A 16,432-nucleotide genomic window follows, 5' to 3' on the forward strand; every position below is an offset into this window, starting at 1 on the left:
AGTCACAGAGCTAGAAAGTGTTTGATGCTGAATTTAACCTCATTTCTTCCTGAATCCAAATGCAAGAAGACCATGATCCATTATCTACCAAGTTAATTTCCAAATATTCTCTATCTCCTTGAAAAGTTTCATGTATCATCCTGAGGACATGTAAACAACAAATTAGGAATTAGTTCTCTTTCAGATCTGAAACATTCAAAGTACAGATCATTTTTTCTTTTTATCTTTGTATTTCTATTTCCTAGCATAGTAGGTACTTCATATATGGATGATGAACTGAATCAAATGAAATTTAATTCATAAGTACTTTTATAAATGTATATCCCTCATCCATGTAACACATTCAGACTGTATAAAGCATCCCCCAATAGAGCTTCTGTAGGCACCAAGTTGAAAAGAACCTGATTAATGATAGCACCTGAGATAAGTGGCACTTTAACCAACCTTAACTGTTGATGTATGATGACATAATGTCCCCTCCAATTAATGACAAGGATATAAAACACCTGTATTTAGCAGAGCAGATGCTGTTTTTATGGTTAGATGCACAGACTAAATTGACTTCCAAAGGACCATCTATAACTTACTTTCCTATTATTTGTTTCTATATTTGTTTTATCACGTATATTATAGGTGGAAGATGAAATTTAACCTCAGATTCTGCACCTGTGTAACTGAGCGATCTATCCTAGCCTGTGACTTAACTAAAGACAACTCAAATGCCGCAGAAGGTGACAGTAACCTGTTATGTTCAGAGGGTGCTTTTCATCCCAAGAGAGTCCAGAATTATTGGGATGGATTAATAATCAATCACTTACTATTTATTTGGTACTGACTGCATTCAAGACACCATTACAGAAATTAAGGTGAGAACTAAGAAGAAGGGATAGTCCTTTGGGAGTCTTATAAACTAGCTGTGGAAATGATATGCACACATTAAAAGATAATGGTACAAGATGATGTATGACATGTTTTCAATGAATGCTGTAGAGTATAAACTGTAACATGGTATAGTGCATAGGACAGAAGACTTTTGGTCAGAAAGATCCGGGTTAGAATCCTGCCTCAGGTTTCTATTAGTTGTGACCCAAGGCAAGTCTTTTATCCCTCTGGTCCTTAGTTTCTTCATCCACAAAGTAAGTGGGTAGGATCTGATGTCTTCTAAATCTATGCTTTTTGAACACTATAGGAGAGCTCACCATGAGGATGGTTTCTAGGAAAAATGGAACCAACTTGGTAAAGAGTAGGAATATGTGAGTGAGGGGAAGTCTGTGAGTAGAACAGTTGAGCATCATGGAAGTGTGTGTCTCAATCAAGATCAATGAATAGGAGCAGTCATATTGCCCATTTTAGGGATGATGAGCAATAGATTTGGGGATAACAGTGTCCTAGATGTCAGTTTTCACCTGTGCCCTCAGAAAAAGTCATATTTCCCTAGATGTAATTTCAGTCTTTTCTGTGGTTAAAGAAGGAATATGTATAATTATTTATTTCTGACTCATGACCCTTAGAAGACCCTGCATTCTAACTTATGTCTACTTTATCTCTTACCTGACTATACCAACACTTATAAAACATCAACAACAATAACAGTTTAGAGACTCTTAAGGGAGATCATGATCTTGTACACTTTACTGGGTATGTAGCTTGCTGGAGAATTGACTCAGAGTATGGGAGGGAAAGAACTGTTTGGCATCTCACATTCTTGCAGATCCTGCTTCTTCAGTTACTGGGCAAAATGAGAAAATGCTGAGGAAACAAATTTGGATTGGCTTAGACCTGGAGTACATATTCGGAATGTGCTGAGCCTTAAGGTAACATTAGTGTTTGGGGCAGTCATATCCTGCTGTTGCTTCTTACTGAGCTTGCAGCCCACTGAAATCTCTAGGTAATTTGGAAAAGATAGCTCCTGTTCAAAAGAAACAATGAATGTGACCTTTGGAGAAGTCCTTAGTGAAGTTCCTCATCTGTTTATTTACTTTTTCTTCCTCTTGTCCATGGATAAACAAATGCAAGGTAATTTTGGGAGGAACTGGGCACTAAAACTGTCTATTTTAACAAAGGATTTTCATAGAAAAATATACCTGAGCTGTCTTGAAGTAATCTAGAATTTCTAATGGGAGATGGTTATATATTTCAAGGCATAGCACATAGACTAGTTTGGTTGAAAAATGGAATAGAGTGTAGGAGGGAAAATAACATGAAATATCTGTAAAAGTAAGTGAGGCCCAAGTTTTAAAGGAATTTAAGGTTAAGTTGAGGGATTTATCTTTTAACAAGAAGATGTATGTAGTAGAGAATGTGTTGGACTTGAAGTCAGTAAAAGCTGAATTAAAATTGTGGCTTAAATGCTTGCTAGTTGTTTTAACTTTACAGGGGTCAGGTAAAACTTTTTAATATTCAGTTTTCTCATCTATAAAATGGAAATAACAATTGCACCTTCCTCACAGGGTCATCATGAGAACCAAAGGAATAACAGGTAAGTTGCTTTACAAAGCTTCAATGCTATGTAAATTCTATTATGATTAATTTATAAGCAAAAAAAAGAGCCTGATGATTTTGAGGAAGAGAAAGACATTGTAAGAATTTTTTGAAATAATAATTTAGCAGCTAAAAGGAAGATGGATTGGAGAGAAGAAGAATAAAACCAAGAAGACAAATTAGGAAGCTATTATAATAGTCTATATGAGAGGTGATAAAAGTCAGAACCAAGATTGTAGTCATGTGAATATGTGACTACAGATAAGGGAAGAGATGTAAGCTGTATTGTAGAAATAGATTAGACAAGATTTGGGAAAATTTATTAAACATGGAAGCCTGAAGGAAATAGAAGGGTCAAAGAGGACTCAGAGGTTGGGAATCTGTTTGATCAGATGTATGGTTGTGCCATCAACATATTATAGAAAGGACATGTGGGAAAATAAACCAACAGCATGAAGGACATTTTCTCTGATATTTTAAACCTCTAAAACCTGCCTAAAATTGAAAATTTTATTGAGGAAGATAAATTAATTTTCAGTTGTATACATGACTGAGGACTCTGGAACCCCCCCCAAAAGTTAAAAAAATAAACCCATGAAATTGTCTCTACCTTGAACTAATGTAACACCCTTTTCCATACCATCTACTATACTATTAGCATCAGGGTTGCACTAGTCAACTCAAATAATTGGACTTATAACACAACTTAACCTTAAACTTTGCCTCCTACTTTCTTTCTATTGGCTATGAAGATGTGAGTTCAATGCTTTGGAAGTTTATTGGTAAGGACAACCAGAGCTATGATAGCATTCTTTGCTGTAAAAGATCTTTGTAAGAATGTGAAGAAAGAGAAGGAAAGGTGCAGGCCTCAAATTTGGGCTTGAAATAGTACTCAATCACATATCCCATCCTATCTTTTTTTTTTTTAGGTTTTTGCAAGGCAAATGGGGTTAAGTGGCTTGCCCAAGGCCACACAGCTAGGTAATTATTAAGTGTCTGAGACCAGATTTGAACCCAGGTACTCCTGACTCCAGGGCTGGTGCTTTATCCACTGCGCCACCTAGCTGCCTCCATCCTATCTTCTTTACAGACTTCAAGTGGCAGAAACAATCCCTGCATTCAGTGATATCAGTACAGAAATACTCTGACTGCTGTATCAGAGAACTGAAGAACAGAGGGAATAGGGACAGGAACTGTGCGTGGGAGGTAAGGGAAAAGAGGCAGGGCTGAGTAAAACTACACTAAGTCTGAGATATAAAGTCAAGCATTTAGTTCTTCCTTCAAATGTAATTTGGGTCAGAGAAGTAGGATGGTGAAACATGAGTTGCTTAACATTGGTGGTGAGATACAGGCCCCAAGGGAACCATCACAAGAGGGGAAAGAGTTAAAAACTGAGTAATAGGGAAAATAATAATATGAAGACTGAAATTGTCAAAGATTTCAAGAAGAATAAAAATCATAATCATTGCCCATAGGTACATAAATCATCAGAGATAACATTAATATCAGAAGAAAATATGGTCTACAGATTTAGTAAATGAATTTAGGAATCTATGAATAAATACTGCAAAAGAGAGGAAAATGATCTAGCATTTGAAGAGAGCATGGAACAACCACAAACAATTCCTCATTTAAAAGAGAAATGAGAATTACAAGAGCATAATTTATGACCTGTACAGCAAGAATAATTGTAAGAATAGAAAAACTTGAATCTAAAATGGAAAGAACTTCTGACCACAAAAAATGAAATACTAATTGAAAAAATAATAAATCACCTCCAGAAACAAACAAACCAAACCAAACCCAAATTGGAAAATCCAAGACATATAGTGGTTACATTTATCAGTTCCATTCAGAAACAGCAGCTTCACCCATGTCTCTTTGGTACATTTTGAAAGAAGTCTTTTACTGATCTATCTATTGTTATCTTGTTGCTGCTGTTACTGTGTTTCCCCGCTGAATTCATTTTTCTATTTATTATGAGTTGGCTTTCTGGTAGGGAGAAGAGTGGGATACTAGGATAGCCTAAATAAAAAACCAGAAGATATCAATAAACTTATTTAAGATATAAGAAAGCATGCTATTTGAAAAATATTGTAAAAACACTTCTAAAAATCATACTATAGAAATTTGAAATAGCACATTTTTGAAGAAGGATGAAATAGGGTGATAATAAGTACAATACTAATAATATATCTGGATGGATATATTCATAAAGCTGCTGATTATTCAAGGTTAAAGTTTAGGAGGGTGATAAGAAATGGGCAGGAAGGTTTGTGCATGATCTGCATAAAATCATGACTGAATCCATTAGATGACGAGCTCAACAAGAGAGTAAAGAAGGCCTAGATGATTCAGGATGCAACCTTGGATGCCAGCCACTATTAGTGAGCAGGAGGTAAATAAATATTTAGAAAAGAAGATTGAAAATCAATGGTCAGTGTCCATCAATTGGAGAATAGTTAAACAAGTTATGGTAAATGAATATTATGGAATACTATTGTTCTATAAGGAACCATAAATGGTCAGACACTAGAGAAGCATGGAATGAATCATGGGATCTGATGCTGAGTGAAGGGAGCAGAACCAAGAACAATATACACATTAACAACAACATTGTGAGATGATCAACCTTGATGGATGCAACTCCTCTCAGTAGTTCAGAGAAGTAGGAAAACCCTGTAAGTCTGGCTATGGACAATGCTATTCCTATCCAGAGGAAGAAAAACAAAATGAAATAAAAAAAATCCTTCAGAATCTGATAAATACCACATTTACTTTGAGAAAAAAAATATCTCTTATGTTTTTCTTTCCCTTAATCCTAATTCTTCATTCCAAAAATGGTTAATCTGTAAACATTCTTAACACAAATATGTAAGTACAATATTAACCTGGAATGCTTGCTTTTAAAAGGAGGGTGGAAGGAAATTTTGTAACTTAAAAATATACATATGCAAATGGATGAATACTGAAATACTAGTATGCTAGTATGTCCAAATGGAAGAATTTTTCAAAGATGGAAGTGGGGGAACCTGACATGCTTGTAGATATCGCAGAAGGATGCAATAAATAAGAAGAATGGAAGGTGAGAGAAAATGGGAATGATCACAGGGAAAAATTCCAGGAGAAGAGAGGTAGATTCAAGAATATAAGTGGAGGGCACTTCCTGACAAGGAAGAAGACCACCCTTCCTTCCAGACCAAAGAAAAACAAAGGATGATAGGGAACCATATTTGAGATTTGGAATAGGGGAGAAGGGGGAAAAGGAAGAGAGGTCCTTTGCTGAGAATCTAGGGGGAAGGAGGAATGGAATAAGGACCTGAGGAGAGAAGTCTTGAAACAAGTGATTCATAAGATTGAAATGGAGTAATGGTAAAAAGAAGAATGCAAAAGTTGCCTTAGAATATTGAGAATCTGCATGAGGTTTGATAATTTAAATTTGTTTTAGATCAAGTCACCCCTTTGAGGGGATTATCAAGATATATATATATATATATATATATATATATATATATATATATGTGTGTGTGTGTGTGTGTGTGTGTGTGTATGAAATATATATATATGAAAATCCCCAAGTATAAAGGTTGACACTGGGAGGAAGAAGACTTTGAATCAGATATTGAAGTCATTGGAAAATGAAGGAAAATTATGTGGTCACTAGATGACTCCCCAGAAGATTTGATCCAGATGGCAGAGTGCATTTCAAATGCAGAAGTTATTAAATGATGTTAGTAAAGGTGTAGTCTAAAAATGGCAAAAAAACCCCCCTGCATTGAGTAAGGAAAGTCAAGATTTATCAGATTCTCTGCTCTGACTGGTACTTGGAAGTTCAACGCCCAGGATTTAAAAAAAAAATTCATTCTTTCTACACTGGACATTTCATTATTGACTTGCCATGCTACAAAAAATGATATATCACCTATAACTCACTAAGGAACTTAATTTGAGAATTGTTGTATATAATATATATATATATATATATATATATATATATATATATATATATATATACATATATATATATATATATAGTGTATCTTATATCTTATCACCTTGCTAGGTTGAGGATATTGTCCTGTCTCTATTGCACATTTATTTCTACCAGTACTTGCCCAAATGATATACACACAGAAACGGATTAATACATGTTTGCTCTTGTAGTTCTGCACTTGAAGGTTCAGGGCTGTTGAATAAAAGTTGAAGGAAGTCTAACTTCTGAATCAGAGTTATAGAAAAATAACAGAGAGAGAGTCAGGAATCTGGGTCATTTGCTTTGGTCTTGTGACTAGTTGTTTTCCTGGAATCATTCTACACTTTGGAAGACATACAGACCATAGTCCAATGCTCCCTTGTGCAATTTTGGCAAGAACCAAAAAGTTATTGAAGACAGAGTCCCAATAGTTACATAAGAATCATAGAATAGTTTCAGAATTCTTAAAGCTGGTAAGGCCTTAGGGGTCAACAATTTCAATGCTCTCATTTGACAGCTGAGAAAATGGAGGCCCTAGAGAAGGGAAAAGCTTTGTCTAAGGTCTCACAGGGAATCTTTAGAGATTTATTTTACATTCAGAAAAGAAAGAAATGTTTTCTTTTTCTTAAGTTGTCTACATAAAATAGTTTGAATAGAACTCTTTTCTTTTACACATTGCTCTTAGTATTGTGGCAACACTATGACTAGAGCCCAGGTCTTTGTCTGTCTGTCTGTCTGTTTGTCTGTCTGTCTGTCTCTCTCTCTCTCTCTCTCTCTCTCTCTCTCTCTCTCTCTCTCTCTTTCCTGATTTGCATAGAAAGTTCCTTGTGAGAGATTTCCTTTACTGATACTGATTAGAATTTGCTTTCCAATTTATAGTCTTAGTTGCTTGGGGCACAAAGATGGGGGGACTCACCTAATTTAGCAGTATGAGTCAGAGGTCAGACTTAACCCCAAGTCTTTGTGACTCTCAATCTCTCTGCTTCATCTTGTTACCTCTCTGGCAGCTCTCTTTTCATTACATTAAACTGCATTTATAGAAGTTTCTTGTATACTCCAATGACCCATGTTGTTATTATTAGGATACTGAAACTAGCTGGGCCATAAGTAGAGACTGCTTGGTGGTGATCTTATTTAGGTATTCAAGTAAAGGGGAGATAGGTTATGATGTTAAACAGTAATGCACTATTTAAAAATAGTGTTTTGGGGGGAATGGGAGTGGATTGGCCAGCTGAGATAATTGCCCCTTTGTCTGAAACCACTAGACTTCATGTTCCTTTGTCACCAGTTTTTTTGGAGCTTAAAAAGAATGCCTTCTCAGGAAATTTTTATGTTTTGAAGTGCTTCCTTTGACCAAAAAGAGGTGTGACTTCAACAACACCCAAACATTTAGTCTGACAAATCCTCCAGTGCTGTCCTGGGGAGTTCAAGAGTTAGCAGCAAAATGCTGAGCCCGATAGGTTTGGGTTTGTGTGTATGTGGGTATTTTTTTTTAATGGCAAAGATATATGAGAGTTGTCTCCTAAGCAAAAAATAAACAAATGCCCACTCTCAGTCATTTGTGCTCATAACACAATTTTTAGCATGTGAATTGGGTCCTGAGAGATTAAAGACAGCTGGCGCACACCATAGTGACCATGGAGAAGAACAGTGCAGTGTGAGACTAGAAGGAAATCTAAACAGTGTGACTAGTCACAGACAGTAATTAAGGAGCACAGCAGTAGCTGTGGATTCCTCTCAAGGAAACACTATCTTTTCTTCATTTTGTTGACACAAAGCTACCAAAAGGACCTAAGAAAGATTGAAAGGAGGGATGGGAAGTGCTGTAATCCTTTCTCACTGTGAAATTTGCAAAAATCAGATACTCCCAAGGAGGAAGTAGCTCCAAGCCACCAGAAGGCATTGCTAAATGAGAGCTGAATTATTGAAGAGGGGCAACGGAGGGGTTTTTCTTTTTTAAAGCCACAGGCTTCAAATCCTCAGTGATACACCACCACAAAATGATACTTCTGTACTTGTTTAAAAGAAAAGTGCCCCATTTAAATTATCTCATGTAGAGAGTTGAATAAAAGGATTCTTTTCTTTTCTTTCTTTCTTTCTTTCTTTTTTTTTTTTTTTTGTTTTTTGGCTAGAAGAAAAATCTCTGAAGATTACACTGTGGGGAGGGGATAGGAATCTAAGAATAGCTTAGCGAAAGGATTTTATCCTTTTATAAAATTTTCCATTCAGAATATATATGTGAATGTATTTCAATGAAAAAGAATCATTCACATAATGGGTCACATTTTACTTTCAGTTGCACACATTCTATGTCTGTCTCTAATTTGCTTGAAGGTAGAATTTTCAATCATTCATTATTCAACAAACATTTATTGAGGACATCCTGCACCCACTTCATTAAAGTCACTGTACTTTATTCTGGGTGGGGGGAGATGTAAAAGTTAAACTAGATAGGCTTTCTTTTCTTTTTTTCCTAATGAGCCTCTAGTTTAAGAGGTAAATGATATTACATGTATACAGATGGTAAATTAGAACATAATTGCATAAGAGAAGTATAAAATACTAAGGGATCAGATGAAAGAGAAATCATTTCTATGGAAGATGAGAGGGTTAGACAGGTAAGAGAGGTAGAGATCTGGTAAGGAATCATGAGGGAAGTAGAATTTAAACTGGTTTTTAAAGGTTGGGTAAGTTGTAACCAGATAGAGATTGGGATAAAGATGAGTCATTCCTGGAATAAGGATCGGTACTGTTACAATAGTCAGTTTTCTTCTATGTGGAGTAAGGGGTTAAGGTTTTAGAGACATCCACAGAAATGTCCTTTGGGAATCCAGATCCCTGGGGCAGCTCCCACTTTACCTCCCCCATGTTTGTATAGAGATGCAATCCAGTGAAGATGAGCACCAAATTCAGCCAGGTATGTGGAGAATCACAAGGGAACGTGCAGCCAGAGGGTCATGTTTGGACGTGGGTGGTGGGGACAAGGGGAGGGGATCAGCAGAAGCTTCTGTTTTAGCTATGGTGGTGGGTGTGATTTATGAACTGACTGCATATGAGAAATCTTTGTAGCATCATCTTCAACTGAGTCTTTCAAATGTACTTGACAGTTTGGAACAGCCTCCCATTAATTTTCTCATGACTCGATAGCTAATTTAGCTATGTAAATTTACAAGGAGTGACACATGAAACTTGGGGGTGCAGCTACATTTTCTCTTTCTTCCTGAATACAATATTCAGCCAAGCTGTCTCCTTAAGGTAAAGTTAGGTAAGGTAAGAGATTACATGCCATTTTGGCTTTGTTCCATAACCAAGAGGAGCCAGTTTTAGGTCCAAATATGATTCACATATTACCTAGAACTCTTTGGTTTCCTGGAAGTTTTCATTAAAGCTCCCATCCTTTCAGCAATAACTTCCAACCACAAAACTCTCTAACCAAGGTCTAAAAATCTTTAAATGTTTAAAGTGTCCTTGCCTGGAAGATGACTTCTTAAAAATTCCAGCAACAGCCCACAAATCTCTTTCTGTGTTGAGTCAGAAAGTCAGTACAGTTTGTGGGGTATTGGTCATGTGCAGGATGCCCATTCAGCTATAGCTCAATGTCCATCCATATGATCAATTTGATTCTTCTGAGCCTCATTCCAAAACTCTAACCTGCTCTCTCCAATCTATCCTTCATATAGTTGCCAAATTGATATCATTAAAGCACAGGTCTGAACAGGTTATTCTCTGGCTTTGAACAGAAATAGTAAACAAGAAGCTAAAAACCTTAGGTCTTAATATGCTAGTGGACAGATTTTAGGGGGAATCTATGACCTTAAATGAGGAAAAATTGCATATTTATTTTCACAAATAAATGGCTTCCTTTTTAACCCTGTGTATTTTATTTTATTTTTAAAAATATTTTAATTTAATATTTTAAATTATTTAAAATTCATATGTTCAAATATTTAAATAACTTAACATTTAAAAAATATTATTTTGATTAGATATCTGTAGGCTTCATCAGAACACTTAAGGGGTCTAGAATACACAGATAAAATAATATGCAATATAATTTCCTCTGTTTGGCTTTTTATCTAGTTCTTCACAAATGAGTTATAAACTATTTTTCCAGGCTGATGACATATTACTCCTTCCTCATGCACTCATTCTCTAGTACAGTCAAAATGGACTACTTGTGATTCCCCATGCATGACATTCTACTTTCCCTTTCTATGCCTTTGCACTAACTGGACCCTTCACTCTCCTGTCCCCCTGCCCACTGCCCATGCTCTTCATCCTCATTTCTAATTTTGGAGGAACTCCAGACTTCAAAACTCAACTTGCGTCATGTTTTGCAATCTATCTTTCCCAATTCCATTTATCAAATGTCTACTAGTTAAGCACTGGGGATAGAATTAATAAAAAGAAAGACATTTCCTGTTCTCAAGAAGCTTACTATCTAATTTTGGTAGACAGCACACACAAAAATGTATGAAAGGATGAGGGACACAAGGGGAGTCCTTAGGGTAGGAGAAATCTTGTTCCATGGCCCAGGGAGAGCAGCAGATACAGTCAAATTAATGACCATACAGTTTCTGCCCTCTAGGATAGAAGGTGTTGGGAGGAGGTTGGTACTACACCTTCCAGTTCTCTAATCATAGGTGAGAGAAAATTGGTGTTGGTGTCCATAAAGGCTGTTAGAAGCATGGTGAGGTTATCCTGGGAGGGGCATCTTATTCTGTGGTGTTCAAACTGGGCAGAGCCATAGATGCAAAGAATTCCTTTATTTATTAGAATTATTTGCTTTTCAAGTGATAGTTATTGAGTAAAACTGTGAGAATTAGGTTTTCATATATATATATATATATATATATATATATATATATATGTATATAATTCAAAGGATAGTATGGTAGAATAGATAAAGAGCAAAAGTCTTGCCTCTGATGCTTACTGATTGTATGACCCTGGGCAAATGAACCTTTCAGTGCTGAGGCAGCGCTGGGAAACTACAAGTTGCATAGAAGTTGCTATAACCATAGATAAAAGGAATTCTCTCTGAGAGTTCCCTACATTGGTAAAATAAGAGATCATATTAAATAGTAAACACAACAGAAACTTGAGTATCCATCTGCATTTCCCCATTCACTTAACTCCCACCCTGTAATTCAATACTTCTTTAAACAGTGAGTAAACCAAGTTAAACCATGATATAATCTTAAACCATGACACTAGCCTAAAGATACCACCAAAAAGAACCTTGGAGGTCCAGATTGTAGCAGAGGTCTTCTCTATGATTCATATAGTAGCCAGAGCTCTTTAACTTCCTGTCTAACAAAAATTCTAAATCCTTTTCCTATAACTTTCAACAAGTTCCTTTATATATTTACATATTTGTGTGTGTGTGTGTGTGTGTGTGTGTATATATGTGTACACACACATGTCAGTTTTTGTCCAGTTATTGTAGTCATGCCTTAGATTTTGAGACTCATTTGAGACTTTCTTGGTAAAGATACTGGAATGGTTTTCTATTTTCTTCTTCAGCTCATTTTTCAGAATGAGGAGGCTGTGGCAACAAGGGTTAAGTGACTCACCCAAGCTTATCCAACTATAGAGTGTCTGAGACCATATACAGACTCAGGAAGACAAGTCTTCTGATATCAGGTCTGGCCATATCACCTAACTGTGTATGGATATTGATATATGTGTATGCATATAGGTGTATGCATATGTATGGGTATATGGGTATATAAAGATGTTTACCTCTGTGAGTATATATACATATATGTATACACACACAAACACACCCATAGTATGTGTGTATGTATTTATGTGTCTTGTGTGGTCCCTCAGTAGGATTCCAGTTTCTGGAAGACAAAGACTGATTTTCATTTTTTATCTTCATAGAAACTGAGAGCCTCTCATGGCAAGCAGCAGTTGCTTAATTAGTGCCTTTTGCATTGAATGTTGTGATGCTGAGGAAATATGCTGAATAATCACACTGTGGAGAAAAGTAGGAAGGGAAATCATTTCCCAAAGTGCCAGGAGATGTTCAAGGAAGGCTCTTTTCAGTTTTTTCTATGAAGCCTTCCATCAATAGGAAGGTTTTCTCTGAGGTTTTGGGAAGACAGAGAAGTTCACCCAAGTTTGTGCCTTAGATGAAGACAATTCTTTAAAAACACACTGACAGCTGCAAAGGAAAAAAAAGAAGAAAAGGAAGACATCCATTTTCTACCAAGAGTCAGTCATTTGGTGGCAGGTGCATATCAAGGAGCTTGGCCTCTAGTCAGATCCAGGGGCTGGTCAGAGAACTGCCAATTAATCATCCAGGAAAATGTATTTGGTTGCCTGGAACAGGCTCCTATTAATTTCCTAATGGCAGGATTAGCAATGCAGATTTACCAGAAGGAAGATATGAAAGTTGGGTGTCTATCTGCATTCTTCATCAAAATGAAGATGAGAACAATAATAGGACTAGGGACCAGATCTAGAATTTTATTAGTATAGAAACTTCCCCTCTTAAATCAGCAATCTAATGACTTAGTCTTGATTACCTGAAGCTTACAGAACTTAAATGACATGTCCAATGTTACCAATATCACCCTGAAACCATGTATCAGAGGTGGCTTGAACCCAGGTCCAGGTCGTTCTGGCTATGAGGAAAACTCTATCTCCTATGATCATATAAATAGTAGATAGATATAAATAGATATATAGATAGATATAAATAGGTAGGAGATCCTATGATAAGGAACTTAGATTTCTATAGCACTTTTAAATTTATGAAACTTTTCCTTCATGGAAACATTGTGAAATGGGCAGAAAATATTGTTACACCCATATTACCTAGAGGAAACTGAGGTTCAGAGAGACTTGGCTATGGTCAAATGGCTGCTAAGGGTTATAAGGGGGAGATTCTAACACAGGACTCCTGACTTTGAATCTATCACTTTTTCTCCTATACCTGCTGTTTTACTCCAACAGCCTCTCTACTAGGTGCCAACTTGAGTCACACATTTTTTAAAAATGTCTATCATCAACTATTTCTCTGCTCTAGCTCTCTTGGCTTCTGTAGTCTCTCACATACACCCTGCTCTCTCATCTTCCTCTGAGTCTTCGTTCATGTTTCCTCCTGTCCCTATCTGCTCATATAACCCTTACCTATTGTTTAAGTGAAAGTTTAAATCTTACTTTCTTTGAAAAGAGTTCACCCATTCTATAGTGAACTCTCCCTTCTCTATTAAACTTACAATCTGTTCCACTCAATTGTCATTCCTCTCATCCTCTGTTGCCTTAGAGGGTTCTTTATCTTTTTCATGTCTGTATATGTGTATGTATATTTTATATCTGTATATTATTTTTTCATGCATGTATGCATGTCTTGTCTCCCAACTATATTATAAATTCCTTGAGGTTAAGGACCTTATGTTTGTAATCCCTATGGAACTTGATATAGTGACTTTTTCATATGGGAGATATTAAAAAAAAGTTGATTGATTGCTAATATAGCTCTATATTTAACCAGCCCAGTGCAAAGAAGGCGTGCATATCTTTGAGGGCTATTCCTGGAAATCATCTTGGCCCAGTTCCTTTTACACAAGGTTTAAGCGACAATCTGTCCTGAAATTCCTGCTATTGATGACCCAGGCCCACAGAGAATGTGTTTCCAGAAAAGGAAAAGGTAGCGTCTCAAGGGAAAGGTTCCTACTTTATGATCACAGAAAAATAATGTCAGCTAAAATGAGCTCTTTGATTTTATTTCACTTTATATGTGGGGAATGATGGTTGACTGATGGTTTTAAAGTTGGGCACATTTGCAAGTAAACATCTTTTCTTCTGTCTCTTTAACACAGATAGGCGGTGTGGAATCACAGATGAGCACTGACCAGGGTCCAGGACGCTGGGGTTTACCTTCTGGCTCTTCTACCTGCATGTCTGGTGACCATTCAAGTTGATTTACTGCTCTAGGTCACAACTTCCTGAGGGGATGAGACTTTGAGTTTTCTAAAGATCCTTCTAGTTCTATGACAGTGTATAAGGTTATCTTGAAATTTTCTGTTTCTGACTGAAAGACTTGAGAACTCTTACCAATACAATGACAAGCCAGAGTTACAGGGGGCTTCTGATAAAACAGGCTGCTCACTTTCTGAAAGAGAAAGGAGGGGCTCCAGGTAGAGATGGAGAAATACATTTTTGGATACATACAATGATGGAACTTGATTCACTTGACCATGTAACTTCATTATATGGGTTTTATTTTTGTTGTTATTTTTCAATGGTGAGAGGCAGAGAATAGGAAAAAGAGAAATAAATACTTGTTAAATAAAAATGAATTAATTGAAGAAAAAACAAACAAGTGTGTCTGGGTTCCTGCCTATTGATTGAAGGAAGATGGGTCAGCAAGAATATCATAGGTTCTAGCTTGACACAGTGTCAATGAGAAATTCTTAGTTAAGTGTAGTATGGAAAGAACAAGGACATGATACAGAATGTAAATAGCAAGGACACTTCTTGAGTGGAGAAACTCATTATTTTTGACTTCATATCTTTAACTCCTAACATAGTATTTTATAAATATGTCTGACTGTGACTTCATGTGTAAAATGAGCTAGAGAAGGAAATGGCAAACTCCTCCTGAATTTTTCCTAAGAAAATTCTAAATGAAGTAAAAAAAGAGTTAGATACAACTAAAAATGAACAAAAGACAACATAAAGGATTCTAGGTTTAGACAAACAATGATTTAAAACATTTTTAAAGTGATAAGATATTTTCCTTTGTTTCCAATCCAATTCCTTGTCCTTTTAAACTATTGGTCCGTGCTCTCTGGTAGTCTAGATCTTCTTTAGAAATTTCAAAAAATGATTGTTTCTGAAACATCACATTCAACAAACAGTTGTTAAAAACCTATGTGTAAGATATCGTACCAGATACTGAGGGTTACAAAGACAAAGCAAAAAAAAATAGTCCCAGGCCTCAGGGAATTTATATTTTGCAATTCCAATAAATTCTAAAACTTGTTTTTTTTCCTTCCATGTGGTTTGTATGTTTAAGGATTAATTTTATATTGTTTGCATAGATACTCAGGAAATATCAGTTCATTACTTACAACTCATCTTTGATCAGGAATAGGTGACTTCTGTTATACTATCACACAGTTATTTCAGGAGTGGATCATGGGGACAGGTCAAAGACCTAGATCATTAAAAGACTCAGGCTAAGAGTTATCACATTTACATGAACTTTGACAATAATACTGCCAAAAGCTACTGAAGATTTGATTGGCTTTTAAATTTGGACTTTGTTATAGTAGAAAATCTAAAATTATATGTCTTATTTTATTCAATATACTTATTTATATATTTATTTGTACAATTTTATGTTTATACATAATGTGTTTTATATTATATTATATATATGATGCATATTTCTAACATAGAATTTGTATTTATGAATTCACACATATGCATATATATTATATATATTCATGAATTCACACATATTCATATTATATATATATATATATATATATATATACTCAATACATATTATATATATAAATATTGTTTTCCCCACATATAAACTGTTAAACTAGAAGAATAGGTAGAAAATTAAATTCTTCTACTAGACGGACATGACTAGTATGTAAAATAAATAGTGATATTTGATATAATGAAATTTGATTTAAAATTAAGTGAGATAGAAGAGACAATTCAAATTAATTTAATTCAACATTTCAAAAACATCTATTATATACTAATATACTATTATATACAAGATAAACAAATGTTACAGAGAGATAGTCCTTGTCCTCAAGGAACTTGCTTTCTACTGGGATGACACATAAGGGTCTCTCCCGTATTGAAAATGATAATTTTTTAAAGAATTCATGTAATATTTATCTCCTCTAAATTTCATTTTTTTAGGTTTTTGCAAGGCAAATGGGGTTAAGTGGCTTGCCCAAGGCCACACAGCTAGGCAATTATTAAGTGTCTGAG

General features: G+C 35.6%; 1 long non-coding RNA gene across 2 annotated transcripts; it reads left to right on the plus strand.

Moving 5' to 3' along the window:
* The first annotated feature begins 1,789 nt into the window (after positions 1-1,789).
* On the plus strand, positions 1,790-15,736 carry LOC141500749 (uncharacterized). 2 transcript variants are annotated; one of them, XR_012472023.1, is made up of 5 exons: positions 1,790-2,016; positions 2,451-2,479; positions 11,981-12,100; positions 13,962-14,117; positions 14,290-15,736. It is a non-coding gene; the product is annotated as an uncharacterized LOC141500749 (long non-coding RNA). The 2 variants fall into 2 exon arrangements; XR_012472022.1 differs by lacking the exons at positions 11,981-12,100; positions 13,962-14,117 and having other exon boundaries at positions 1,809-2,016.
* The last annotated feature ends 696 nt before the right edge of the window (positions 15,737-16,432 follow it).

This window comes from Macrotis lagotis, chromosome X (genome assembly GCF_037893015.1).
Source record: "Macrotis lagotis isolate mMagLag1 chromosome X, bilby.v1.9.chrom.fasta, whole genome shotgun sequence".
Lineage (NCBI taxonomy): Eukaryota > Metazoa > Chordata > Mammalia > Peramelemorphia > Peramelidae > Macrotis > Macrotis lagotis.